The 14,317-nt window shown below is 40.6% G+C and overlaps 1 long non-coding RNA gene across 12 annotated transcripts in view; it reads right to left on the reverse strand.

The window, feature by feature from the left end:
- Nucleotides 1-14,317, reverse strand: part of LOC129211956 (uncharacterized) — an 89,080-nt gene that overhangs the window by 25,672 nt on the left and 49,091 nt on the right. For 11 of the 12 annotated variants that reach the window (XR_008579028.1, XR_008579020.1, XR_008579026.1 and 8 more), the window contains 3 exons: nucleotides 10,881-10,960; nucleotides 9,367-9,452; nucleotides 8,528-8,692 (listed from right to left, as the gene is read on the reverse strand). This is a non-coding gene — a long non-coding RNA (uncharacterized LOC129211956). Of the gene's footprint in view, nucleotides 1-8,527; nucleotides 8,693-9,362; nucleotides 9,453-10,880; nucleotides 10,961-14,317 lie in introns of all 12 variants that reach the window. The other variant, XR_008579019.1, reaches the window with a different exon arrangement.

Consider the following 14,317-nt stretch of genomic DNA (forward strand, 5'->3'; position numbering starts at 1 on the left):
TTTGCACTCTGTTTACTTTACAAGGTATTAGTAAAAGAGAACTAACCATCTTTGCTCTAATAAATGAAATTGAAGTAAAAGCCAACATTCGAAATTTGTTCTCTATTTTTCTGACAGAAGCTATTTATTAGATTCAAAACAAGCCAGCCTTTAGTAAATAATAATAATAATAATAATAGTAATGATAATGATAACAGCAGCAGCAGCAACAACGCTTTCAGTACAGTTCATACTATTCTTCATACTCCATTTTCTTGCTAAATGCTGCTAAAGCCATCCCTCCTTTTCTAACTCCTTCATAGCTGTTTGTGCCACGACCAACCTCGTGGTAACTTCTTCAGACATCTGCCCCACGCTTCCTCCTAAAGTCTCTTCCCCTGCAGACAATCAGCCCGTGAGTTTCTTTCTTCGTCACATATTCATTAACCAAATCAAAATCGAACACGCCCTTTCATCTCATTGTTCAAGCTGTCAACCTCAGCAACAGCCTCTGCTTCGGCTTCTTCCACTCGCTCCTACCTTCTTCCCAGCCTTCCCGCACGTCTTCCCTCTTGCTGTCACAGCTGTGTATTGAAGAAGACCTCTTTAATCTTCCCCCAAGCAACCATTTCTTTCTAAATTTGTCCTTTAAGAGTCTGTCCCAGGCATCCCTCTGCCCCGTCCTCTGCTGACCCCCTGGGCACCCTCCCTTGCCTGTACTCTGGTAGTACCCGTCTCCTTTTGGTTCGCTCCCACCAAAACCAGCTCACGCAACACCAGACCGAAGAAAATCAAGAGTCATCCTCCAGGAGGGCAAGGACAGAGCCCTGCGGGGGGGTCAGTCTCCAGCGCTGCTCTCGCAGATCTGATTTCTGATGTATTTTGCTGTCACTGCTCTGAGCATGAACGAGCATCTTCTGAGCTTGTGACCCTCACCACTGTGATGGACCTTCTGGATTCCTGTAACAAGGCAGCTCCCTGCTTGGCTTTGTGAGATATGATGCAAATATTATTTGAAAATAATGACCCCTACCATTCTGTGATTCTGTGAAAATGGCAAGACTGACTTCTGCTGGCACAAACTCCTCAGAATTTGGGTTAACTGTACTTTGGGGCACTTTTTTATAAAAAAAAAACAAAACAAAACAACAACTTTGTGTTTAATTAAAAAATAATTCAAGAACAGAGGTTCAAATATTGGCCACTGCAGACATTGAATATCTTTAAAAAATACATTTTCTTATGAATTAGCATGAGAGCTTAATGCCCAGCAAAGATAGTGATGTGAGAGAGAGGATAATATCCCCAGCTACACTCACAGACCTCTTCCAATCAGTGATCCAAGGACTAACTCACACTTATATGATGAATTATAATAGATTTATATAAAATTATTATATTTTTTTAAGTTTGTTAGCGCAGAAGGCAGTACATAACTGTTTCAGGAGAGTTCTTGTCAACACTGAAAGAAAAACATTCTGCCCTTTCACGGAGACCTTCCCACCCCGTTATGTTCCTAAACTAGCAAGATACAATACACAAAGTGTTCCTTAACTCTGAAAATAAGACAGATATATATACACAAAGATTACTAATGCAATACTTTTAGGATTAATACAACACATGAAGACTCTCAAAATGATGCCTCTGATTCAGCAAACTCAGACCTAACTGGGCAACCCACACAAGCGAAGGGGGTGCCCAGAGGCACACAGCCTTGCCCTCTCCACTCATTGATTAATATTTTTAATATCCTCAGAGGATGACCCTCCTGCTAGCACAGGCTTGATGCAAAGCACACTGCCTGCATCCTCTCCCCGGGGCCAGCAGAAGCATTGCCATGGCCAGCAGCAGGGCAGATCATGGCCATTGGGTCCCCCAGGACCAACACTCAACGTCAACAGGAGTCAAACAAGAGTTGTGTTTGTCTCCTGTTGTTCCTCTGCTCTAGCTCTAGACATTTACATTTGAAAATAGTATCTGTCACTCCCACTAACCAGGTATTTTTTCTTTTCTGTTTGAACCTGAATGATAAAAATCCAAATCCCGGGGTGTCTGACATCAAAGTGTGGTAGAAGGCAACTATTGGGGTGGTGTTCTGGCATTAACGTGGCACTAGAAAGGAAGAGCAAATGGGCAGCGAGGAAGCAAATCCTGTTGAAATATGATTAAGCGACACTGAAGATAAGGAAAACCATGAAAACTAAAGGGCAAGTAAGGGGATTTTAAGTGCAATATAAAAGGGGATTTGTGGCACATGTAATTCCTCCTTAAAATGTTGATTAAACATAGTTATTTTGCCTCTCGATTACAGTTACAGACCATTTTGTTTCTGTCTATGTTCTGCACAAGCATCAGTGAAAGCTGAAGGTGCTTAGCACTTTTGTATCTACTGTATGTTTATGTTTTATTCTCGCTCACTAAGTACGTTTACAACTAAAGATGAAAACAGGAGGCATAAAGAGAAGAACGTGCCATAAAATATCTCCAGCATTCTGAGGAAAAAAAGCTCATGATTTTCTGGAAGATGATCATTTCATTGCAACCACGCTCCAAATCAAGCTTTATCAATCGCCATTTATGACTAGGCAAGCCTGGCTGCTGGTCATGTTGTTCCTTACATGTCATTTGCCAAAGTAGAAAGTCTGCTGTAAGTATTATGGGATGGAGGAACTTCATTTTATTTTTTTTAATTCTTTGTGCTAATGCAATCGGTTACATATCTCAATAAATCACTAATTGTGAGTGAATCATCATTCTTAGCATTAACAGAAACAGGTTTTATTCTCCCATTTCTGTACATGCCCACCTCCATCAAACGCAGCCCTTGGTACGCCACTTTTCTTTGAAGCTCATCCACAGACCTAAGCAGACTAGAGCAAACAGCCCTCCCGTTTCCCAGTGGGACAACCTGCCTAAGAGGTGGCCCTTCAAAGTGTTTCATCCCATCATTTCTATTATTCTCTCTACCCGTCCAGAGAAAAGGATTTAATTCAGTCTTTAAAATCAACAGGATCCTTGGTGGAGGGGGAAGACAGAGAAGGAGCAAGGAATGGATGAAGAAAGGGAGGAAATACCTCGTGTCTCTTTTTGGGCTAGTCCCATGCATTTTACTGAACGTTTCTGCAATCGTAATTCCAAAGGGTTCCTCAAACCCCTCTCCAAGCTGTGCTGCTCACTCTGCTCCAGCACGAACTCGGGATGGAGGGGGAGAAGGAAAGGCAGGTGTGTGCAGACAGGGCTGTTTGCCCCAGCACTCCAGAAGAGAAGACCTCTGTAACAAGCCTGCAAAATTAACATCATATCAAGATAAATAGGTACCATTCTCTGAATATCAAATCTGCATTTTGATTTTTACTGTTTGTATGGGAAATCCTGACTCATGCCTGTGGCTGAGATTGGGCATGTGTGATGTGTGCTCATCTAGTATTGCTTGTGGCCAGTTAGAAAAATCATATAATCCACCACAAGTTTAAAATATAATTTAAACCTGCCAAGTCTCATAACTTCCAAGAAGGCAAATTTACCATAAAGAGAATGGTTTCCACTTACTAGATTTTATATTCAGATCTCTGGCACACAGGCTTGCCACCAAAGAAGTCTTTTATGCAAGCACATAATCAGTGGAAGCCTTCATTTTCACCGCGGTTAGATTTAATGTGATAATGAATATTCCAGTGTCAGCTCTGGGTAAACGGATGGAGTTTCACCTCAGATTCCCTCCTTTAAATATCTCACGCCAGCACACGCTTGCTGAGTGGTAAATAATTCAGCAGCACCAGCAGAAGGACACCTGAGATGTGTTCAAAATGCAGGCGTACCTGCATCGCTCGTGTACTGCCCTGTGTTCCTGCTCTTGTAACAGCACCAGTAGCACGGCAAAGAGTGTAAAGGCTTTATTACCTATTTGTATTAGCCTCTTGCAGTGGAGAGCAAAGGGAAAAAAATGCACAGCTGCTTGTGGACACCCCCACCCAGGGTGCACCATGGTCACCCATGAAGGTCCCATTGGGCTCACCACTGCTCGGCTGGTTCCAGGTCCCTTCTGGGCAGGGAAGCCCAGTGGTGTTGTCCCAAACCAACGCCGGAGCCAGGAGGAATGCACGTTCCCTAATTAGCAGCATTTTTTTTTTTATATAATTTTCAGAACTACAGATGATATTTCGCATTCATTTGAGAGTCTATCTGCAGTTTGCAAACATTTACCCACCCGTATGAGGCGAATTCTCTGATGCTCAGTTTACGGATGTGGAACACGCCTGAATTAACATTGCTGTGAAACCCTTTGCTGCCAGATTTCCCTGCCTGTGTCACCATATTTTACCCTCAGTACCTAACTCGGTCTGCCTGGAAGAGCAGCTTTCCAACATAATTGTTAGGGATCTGCTATTTCTTTGGGCTTTTCACCTATTTTGCAGCTATTGGCTGATGGTTTTTTCCTCTCCTTTTTCTTTTTACCAGTTTCAAGTTTCCACTCTGACACCAAATGCTTTCCTCTTTTTCTACCGCTGTTAACACTAGGCAGATCAAACAAGCACAAAAGTGTTTTCTCAAAAAATAATCATTAAGCATATCGTGTAGTTTAGTTCAAGTGACAGCTGAATATTTGTTTCATTAATAAGTAATTTGCAATTAATTCATGGAGTCATTTCTAAAAGAACATTGTGATGTTTCTATGGTTTTAAAGTGGCAAAACACTAGTCATTTTTTGACAAAATTTCAGTACAAATTGCTCATATGCATCCACTGGAAAAATCCAACTTCTGCTGAGGAGTGTCCCCACGCTGTGGGAACACGGCTCCCATGGCAAGGCACCTACATACAATATGCAAATAATGCAGCATTTAGGACTTGAATTTCAGGTGCATGGGTGCTCACACTGCTCCATTCAAATTATTAGCAACAAAATCACTAAAGTTAAGGGTTTTTTCCACTTAAGGCTCATAAACAACTCTTCTCCGTGTTGGAGGAATAACAAAATCTCCAACACAAATTGTTCAAATGATTGATTTTCAATCAAAAGGCTGGACAAACGAATGATTGGTATCCTGCCATCTGAAACCAAAGATGCTCCAGCCCACAAAGGCTCCTGAGGCTCTAAAATCATGCCAAGAGTTATGGGTTACCCTTCCACTGACTGAGCACCTCTCCTTGGAGGTCCAAGGGGCTCCATCCTCAAGCCTACGAAGGTCACCTTCTGCCTGGGATGGAATAGGCACCATCTGCACTGACGTTTTATTAAAAATTAAATAGCACTTTACCATCTTTCACAATATTCTTTCTAACATTATGCACTGGCATGATTTGGGAATAAATAACACAGGAAAGCGTCTTTAATCCTGGACACCATTTCCACTCTAAACCCCAGGACCTAATACCTGGCCAGCAAAGACTAAGGACATTTCTAAGCTACAGAAACAATTACAATTGTTGCCATATCACCTTCTCAATAACCTTCCCCCAAAATTATAGGTTAGAGAGTTGTCTGTAATCATTAACTGCCTGAAGGAGAGAGAGGCATTACCAAAGCAACAAACCTCTAATCAACAGAGTGGGAGCAGTGCAGAAGAGAAAAATAACTCCTTAACAAGCAAGTTGCAATAGTTTAAAAAAAAATAATAATAATAATCTGACTTGGCACATATAGTTAGCATCCCGCCGTTGCAAAATTAAAATGTTGGAAAAAGTGAGCATTGTATATGGTGCCTACTTGGGAACGTAATTTGCTGGGATTACACTTTTAGATGGAAGTGCTTACAGCTTTTCATATTCAGCAGCACGAGGACCAATTATATCAAGGAACTGACACAGCTCTGAAGTGACACAACAGAGAGCTGGTAAAAAAAAAAAAGTATCAAATGTTTCTTTTTCAACTAAAAATGAAGAAAAAAATTTTTATAACTGAAAAACTGCCCAATTTCAAGCTATCCTAATTGAGATTAATAGACAGCTAACTTGGTGTCTGGAAAGCAAAGTTCTAGACCCTTTCCTAAAAATCATTAACTGGAAGGGTTTTTAATTTGTCAGAAAGATCAGGTTAAAAATAATATTTAAAAAATTGTCGCAATGCCATAACTTATGAGCTCACAAGTAATAAAGTTGGATAAGAGAATCTATAAATTATCTGGCAAGAAAATCTGGAAACAGTCAGCTATTTTGTATCTTCCATCAATACACCGTGCTTTGCTACACAATGATTTCCATGATAAGATGCAACTTTGCCTTGAATGCAATTTGCAACCTATTAGCTTGATCCAGTTTCCACCGAAGTAAATGAAAAGATTACCATTGACTTCAATGAAAGCTGGATTAGACTCTGTTTGCATTCACAGTGGAAAAAAAAAAGGAAAAAAAAAATCTTAATGATTATTTATGCCAGAAATTCCAGTGCAAAAAGCAAAATTGGTGCAAATGTGTTGAAGAATTTGAAGAGAAAAATGAGTACAGTGGATATAAAATATGATTCCACTAAAAATTATAAGATTACTAATTACTCTGAATAAGCTTATAGAAATGCTATAGATGTAATTAAATGGCACAAATATACTTCCAAATCCAATTATAGCAATGAAGCAATGATTATACAGTTGCATTAAGAGTTAAAATAAAACATGATACCAGATAAATGGGTATATTAGAAAGGCATTATTAGATTTTCTTGCATTTATCCACTACCAAGCGCCACCAACCCTTGAAGCTAAGGACAAATAGAAGAAAACAGAAGAGAAAGATTGAGCTCGCTTGCTAAATATAGCCAGTAACAACTGAGGTATTTCTGCTAGAAAAGATAAAAGGAGAGGTACCAGCTCCCAATACATGACTTGCACAACGAATCAAAACACTGAGATTTATTCAAAGTCCTACAGCTCCACCAGAATTAGAGACTTTTGAAAGGACTAGACCATAAAAGAAGTAAAACTTGAAAAGGATTTACTGCAGAAAGTTGAAACATCCCAGAGAAAACACAATATACCAATAAAGAGCCAATTATTGCAACCATCAATATTCGGCAGTGGATTATCCGAGGAAAAGATATGCAGATTCAATTAGGAAAAAATACAGTCATGTCTATCATTTGGCAGAAGAGCATTACTTACAGATAGGAAAAGGGACACTCGCTTTATTTGTATGTTTCAATAATAATTTGGTACTTTACCCATTATTGTCAAGAAATGAACATTTAGATTAGAGGAAACAAATATATGCACTGTGTCTCAGTGAGTCCCTTTCTGATTTAAAACTAAAATAAGTCACCCTTTGCTTCGCTCTCTCTTGTCCTTGAAATTCATATTGACTTTAAAAAAAAAAATATATATATCTATATAATGTATTGGGTTTGCCAACTTTTGAAACCCAAGGGAAATATTCACCAGTTGCCAGAAACTTGTAGGTCATGCTTAAATTGCTTACAACTTTACCTGTTTTTAAAATTCAAACATAAACCGACTTGCATGGGTTTTTTGTGAGAATTCCTCTCCGGTGGATTGGTAAATGCTTCTTTGGGAGGTTTCCCATTAATAAACACCTGCAGTTTATCCCTATTTTGCAGTCACAGGGAGAGGGCTAGTAAAGAGTTCAGTTTATAATGTCACACAGACTGCATCTGCCCCCCAGGTGCACGCTGGGCCATTAGCAGAATAAAAAGAAGGGGGGGGAAAAGAAGAAAAAAAACAACCCTAAAAATAGTATTTTATTCTGCTTTTGCTATAATACGATAAATACAAACAGAAACATCTACATGCTCGGCTATGCCTTGGCTAAGCAAATCTCATAAATGTCTGAATTTCCCATTATGGCCATGATTTCTAGAGGGAGATGAAATCTTTACCTCTCTCTAAATTGATGGGAGTCTCCCTCCTCCCTTCAGATGCCAGAATATAGAAGTAGAAGACTATCCCTCTGAAGGCTGTATTTTATAATACTCTGATGAGATGCCTTTTGATTTAGGGTTTGCATGAAGGAAGAAAAAAAAAATCCATGTAGTCTGCCAGCTCATCTAACCCAACTTTAATCACTTACTGTGTAGACAGCTATATCTGAGCTAGTCATCTAAAATCCCTTTAAAGTCAATGGTGAGAAATAGATGTTTTTAGGATGCAATTAATTGATTGGAAGGAAGAGAGATCTATCATATATCGAAAGGAATTGTGGCCCAGAGGATTCTGCTTTTCTCCATTTACTTTACAGGGGGTTCACATGTCTGCATTGTAGTAGTCATTCAAAATAGGTGAGAAGAATATCACCAATCTCTATTAACCAATCTCTCTCCCTTTTTTTAAATCTCTTTTACTGTTCCTCTTCCCTTCTGTTTCTACACCTAGTCTCTCCTGGGGCATCAATTCAATTTTTTACATTTTAAGCCCATTAACCCCTCAAGGAAATGGGTTCATTCATCTGATGGTAATGAAAACTTTTGGATCATACATGACCACTCACCTGGACCAGAAGAACTGATCCATTAGGTTTGAAAAAACACATTAATGGGATAGTTTCATGTCAATTGTCACAGAAATATTCAGAATTGCACAGATAAGAGAAAACTGCCTACCGTTTTACCACTCTCCCAAGGACCCATGGGCCCTTCAGTTCCCAGGACTCTTGGTCACATCCAAAATTACGATGGTTATACATAGCCTAAGGAGCTGGGCTGTGACGATTTTCGTGGAGACAGAGACAAATATTCCCCCTCAAGAGCACATGGCATATCTGTGGACTTGAAAATACAGCAAACTTCAGGAGAAAGAAAATATTAATAAATTTGTCTTCATCAAGTGAGATCCAATGAAGTCAACTTGAAATAAGTTTTGCCAGACTTGAACGTTGCGGAGACCACCAAATGCCTTTCTTTTGCCTGATCTACCACCCAATGGATAGCCCTGTGCAATTTTGTTCTGCTTTTACAAGCTGGCGAACCAGCCTATTTCCTCTCACCCACCAAAGAGCCACCATTGTACTGAAGATCTTTGAGAAATCTGCCGCACACTCTGACATAAGGGAGTAAGTTTTGTTTCATGTTTTCCTTATGCTAGGGCATTCATCTTCAAAGTGCCTTGCATGCAACCAGGGAGCCTTAGAAGCGTATCAGGGGCAATTCAAAGAGCTTTGCATGGAGCACGAGGGGGTTCCTGTTCAAAGCTGCAGCCTTGCATCTGCCAGAGAAGAGCAGATTCAAAACCGAAGAGGTCACTTCACCTACCTGTAGTGGGATCTCATATTCAGAAGACTCCGACTAAAAATAAGGGATATTTAGCAGTGTGATAACTGCAACCCTCTAGTCAATGCTCTTTCTCTCTCTCCCTCACACACAGACACATACAGAGCAACGTCTCCTTTAGAAAAAACCCCAAAACTGTAGGAGACGTAATGGCCTCCAGAAAACTTACTCACAGATTAGTTCCATCTATAGCATCCTCCTGGTTTGAGCACAGAAGTTTCCAATGAGACAGACCACCACAGACCTCTGTTCAAACCACCTGAAACAAGGAAACTAGAATAAGAAGTTGTTTAATACATGATAGAGTGGTAAAACCACTGATTTCCTTCAATTACCCAATTTAATGCCATATAGAGGAAATATTCTGCTTGGTTGAGAAAATACAATTACCTGTTTGGTGGATGGACCTGGAAGCCCCTGGATAACATAAGGGCTCTGCTACGATGGGCACTGTCTAAACACAGAGTAATACAGAGCTGCTTTCCCCAGAATTTATCATTTACATGGGAAATATAGAAAAATATGGAAGAAACTATTGTTCTCATTTTATACATGGAGAACTGAGACAAGGAGAGATGCAGGTCTATCCCTGATCCCACTGCCATCACACAGCTGGCGCTAGCCACCTCTCTTCGAACATTCACTGCTGCAGGTACAAACCCCATCTCTGCGTAGAGTTTCTACCAACCGTAATAGTTCTTCAGTACCTGATGTCTGCAAGGACTTCTTTTTTCTTTTTCTAAATATCTGGTTAAAATGCCCAGTATCCTACTTTCCAGCCTCTGTCCTCCTTTCTCAGACTCCTCTGATTTATGTTGTGGGCTCATTAAAATCTGTAAAGCCTTTGAGACTTTATCTGAATGGCACTTCACATATATAGTTACATTATTACCCATATCAGATTTATTATTTTTTTATTAGAAATACCTGGCTTTCTTTTCCTTTTAAACTGATTTTAAACATTGCCTCCGTTGCCACATGTGTCATTTTGCTGCAGTGCTGACTGCGGTATTTCAGATTCAGCGTGCTTACTCCAAGTTCGGTTTATAAACAGCAGGCCACGATCGATCATAAACTTTATGTCTGATTCCTCTTCTTATGTAACATTTGTGTGGGTTTGTTTTAAATTTTCCTACTTAACAAAAGTATTATTCCTTTAAAGCACCTGATCAAATATACTGGGATCTGGGAGATAATTCTAAAATGTAGTTTAGTTGTAAAAATATGCACTTACTACATATACTCACGTATAGCATAATTTGCTACGAGGCATCTCTCAAGAAGAGCTAACCATTTGGAGACCCTTTTATACCATAAGGCTGCTAGAACACACCCTATGCTGTACAACCTGCTTTCAGACAGTTTCAAAGCCTGTATTTGCAATGTGTTTCCTTTTTCCCTTATTTTATTCTCGCTTTCCTCGTTCTTGCAGTGACCTCACCTGGAGCAACGAGGCTGCAAGCCCTCCATAGGTCATCACAGAAAGACCAATTGGCTTATGCCCCATACGTTTCCCAGGTTGTAAAACAGCATAAAAGTATAAATGAAGAGCCTCATACTATTTTTCTTCCTGCTGTGTGCAATCAAGGCAGAAAGTATCCCTTACTCAGAAGGAACCTGCAAATTACCTCGGCGTCCCTGACCCACCAGCAGTAATACAACATTAGGACTATTTTTCCCCACTCACTCGCATCGTCATTGCGGCGCTGGCTCTTCTCCCGCTGAGCTCCTCGAGCAGGTCTGTAACGCTGCTGGTCTCCACAATGCCTGTTTTGAAAGAAAAATCCTGAACGTGAATGAAGCGCAAACCTTTGCCACCAAAATATATGAACTATTTCTAAAGAACTTTACATCACTTCACGTATTGCAGAATTGACCCCATATATCTGGGAAGTCTGAGACTGAAATAGATTTAGTTCAGCTAAGAAATAAAGCATTTTGGATTCAGCCAAGTATGAAGTAAGGCAGTCTATTTTCTTCAAAGCAAGCTGAGGCTACCTCTCATTACATTCAACTACATCAATTATACAGAGCTTTAATGGAAAAGGATTAAAAAGTACAAAGGTAAAACAAACAGCATTACTGCAATGTCCAGTAGGATGAAACGACTTCCTTCTGTGGTAGGTACAATTACAGAATTACTAAAAAAAGGAAGAAAGGAGGAATGGAAGGAGGGATTTCATGTACTTTGATCAGACTTGCTGCAACAGTGACATAAACCCGGGACACTGCAGCACATACAATTTGGAAATTAGCCCCCATGTCCCCATGCTGAACCTCACTGCCAGAGCTCAGAGCTGAACTCTCTATTTCTGTAGTTCCTCTTTGCTTCTAGCCAAAAAAGTGCATTATTTCATAAATGCAAAGTTTTAGATAACGTTCCCTTTTTTAAGTCTCTTCCAATCGTGCTTGTACTACCCCAGATCATTGCAAACTATTAAACTTCCCTCTCCTTTTATCCACATTTTCATTGGCAGGATACGTGCCATTCAGCTCTATATTCCTTAAAAGTTTGATATCAAGTTCTTCGTATGCCTAATTTGGGCTTAATTCGAGGTTGGGGTAAATCGTTACAACTCAGATGAAGTCAATAGGAGCACAGCGACTTACATCAGCTTTGTGTCAGTAAATACTGACAAGATTGATCTCAAACTTTTCAGAACAAAAGATTTTTGAAGATGGATTAAACAACATAAATGCTGATCTGTTTTGCTAGACTGGAAAAGGCATAACACATGCTTTGTGTGACATCTCTGAATTATCCCTTCGTGGTAATGTTGACATTACATGGTATTGACTCATGGAAGAAGCTTAAATACCCTTTTAAGTTTTCAAGACTCTTTGACAAAGCACTATTTCATTAACAAAATGTTAATGGAATCTAGGAAGCTTGAATATACAGTATAGCCTGCTGGTTTCAAGAAGCTCTGTTCACTGCCCGAGAGATGTGACTGCAGCAGAGCAATGTAATTCTTATTTTTAGGCCAACAGAAAAGGAAGCATCTCAAGCAGGATGCTCATTGGTTGGGAAAGGAGGACCCAAGGCTACTTCCACAATGCTCCACTAAAGGGCTACCACACCTTCTGCTGGAGAAGGTCAAAATAGCACAAACAAGAGAAAATACATCATGGAAGGTAAACTAGGAGAGACAGCAGGGCTGACATTGGCTTGGAGCTCAGCCTTCTTGCTTGTGTAAAAGAGGAAGACCCAGAGAGCACCAATATGAAGATTACATGGTCTGGGGTCATGTTTGGGAGAAGGGTAATTATGTGCCTACGGCTAAAATTGTTGGCTCTAAGTGTCCTGCTAATGACACAAATGGCTCTCAAATAAGTACAGGGGTTTATATTTGATGGGCTTACTGCTAGGAGCAGATCATGGTTTTCAGAGTCCTGATCCGACCCAGAGCAGGGACTTGATGGTGAGATTGGGGCAGTGCAGGCGGAGGAGGTGGCCTCACTAGATGTCTCGTGTCATTCACAAGGATGATGGGGGAGGACAATGACGCGGTGAGGCAGTGGCACATGAGGGATTGGTTTTCATCCCAGCCAGAAGCTTTCACCTGTGAAGAGCAGAGAGCAGGTCCCCTCCCGATGACGGGTGCTCACTGCCTGCTAGGAGGGATTTTCATCATGGCACAGAGCCCACAGCTGAGCAGGGAAGACCTGGTCACTGCTGAGCAACATCCTGCCACTGCAGATGAAATACAGTGTTGAATGCTGGAAAAGCAGACACCTTTTTATTAATCATGTGTTTTCTGAGGTCCAGTAGAGAAACAGGCTGTTTATGACCAACCAGCCACAACTGGGTTTATCAATAAACTTATAACTATTAATAATGCACGCTGCTCATGACTGTGACATGCTCCCAACACCTATCCAACACTGAACCCTGTGTAGATATCATTTGTAAGCTGAACCTTTGCATGAAAGGTAACAGAGCTTTTCAAAGGCAAAGTTTACTCACACACTGAAAAGTCAGCTTTTTAAAGCTAGACTTTTCTGCTGGTTTTCTAGACCTGCAATTGCTTTAAGTAATAAGGAGAGTTATTATTAACAGAAGAGATTGGCGGGGAAATACAAAATCTACGTCCGTTTACTTGCTTTCTACTTTTGATGGTACCTTGGGTACCACCAGCTTCCACATTTCCTCCTCCAGAGTCCATTTCATCTTTTATATGGACTCACATAAAGTAACAAGGGGAAGAAAGTAATATAAAAACAAAATGAGAAAATCGGTGCATAAATGCAAAACTTGACTGAGGCATTCAAGGGCCACCTTGCTGCCTAAAACTGCTCCTTTTCTTTTTTAATTGATTGTATTTCAAGTTGATAAAATCCACAGTAGTAAAGATAACTTTGCCTGACTGCCCAGTAGAAGGCATGGCAAGAAGTTGTTGGGGAAGGAGGGAAGGTCTCTGAGATACTTTTCTATGCATCCATGCAATATATTAAAAAAAAAAAAAAAAAATTAGAAGGACAGCAGTACAGCTGCAAACACAAACAACAGAACCAATCAAACATGGCAAAGCAGTGAAACACGTCCGCGCTCGGGTACCGATGACTGGATTAAAGGGTGAAGCAATCCAGGTGTTAATGAGACAGAGGTCAGGGAGCCTCGCAGGACCACGCTCCACGCCTGCCTTCACCGACACCATCGGCAGTTTTGCCTCCAGTGTTGATGGGATCAGGACTGAGGATTGTAAAGGAAGAGCGAGATTCTCAGCTGACACGTTTGACTGATGGACAAAGGGCTTTTTCACTGGCTGAAGAGAGGCATTTTTGTGCAATAGAAAAGCTTCATACGCATCTACCCAATTCCTACGTAGCCAAGTGTGAGGTGATGCTGATGGTCACTACTGTTGCCAGGTTAATGCTCTCCTTAACAGCATCTTACCCTCTTGGTTCTGTTTTTTTAATTCAAGTCAAATTACCTTGCCTCAAGAGGTGTACAACAACCACAGTATTAATTACAGTCCAATGCTGCAAAGAGAAGAAAAATCCTCCTGTAGAAAGGGTGGAGGATGAAAGATTTTGTGCCAGGCTGAAGGCAAAGTGCAGATAATTCATCTTTCCAAATACCTTGCTTGCTCTCAGAAGGAGCGGAGGAAAGCTGCATCGCCT

This window comes from Grus americana, chromosome 12, assembly GCF_028858705.1.
Source record: "Grus americana isolate bGruAme1 chromosome 12, bGruAme1.mat, whole genome shotgun sequence".
NCBI lineage: Eukaryota > Metazoa > Chordata > Aves > Gruiformes > Gruidae > Grus > Grus americana.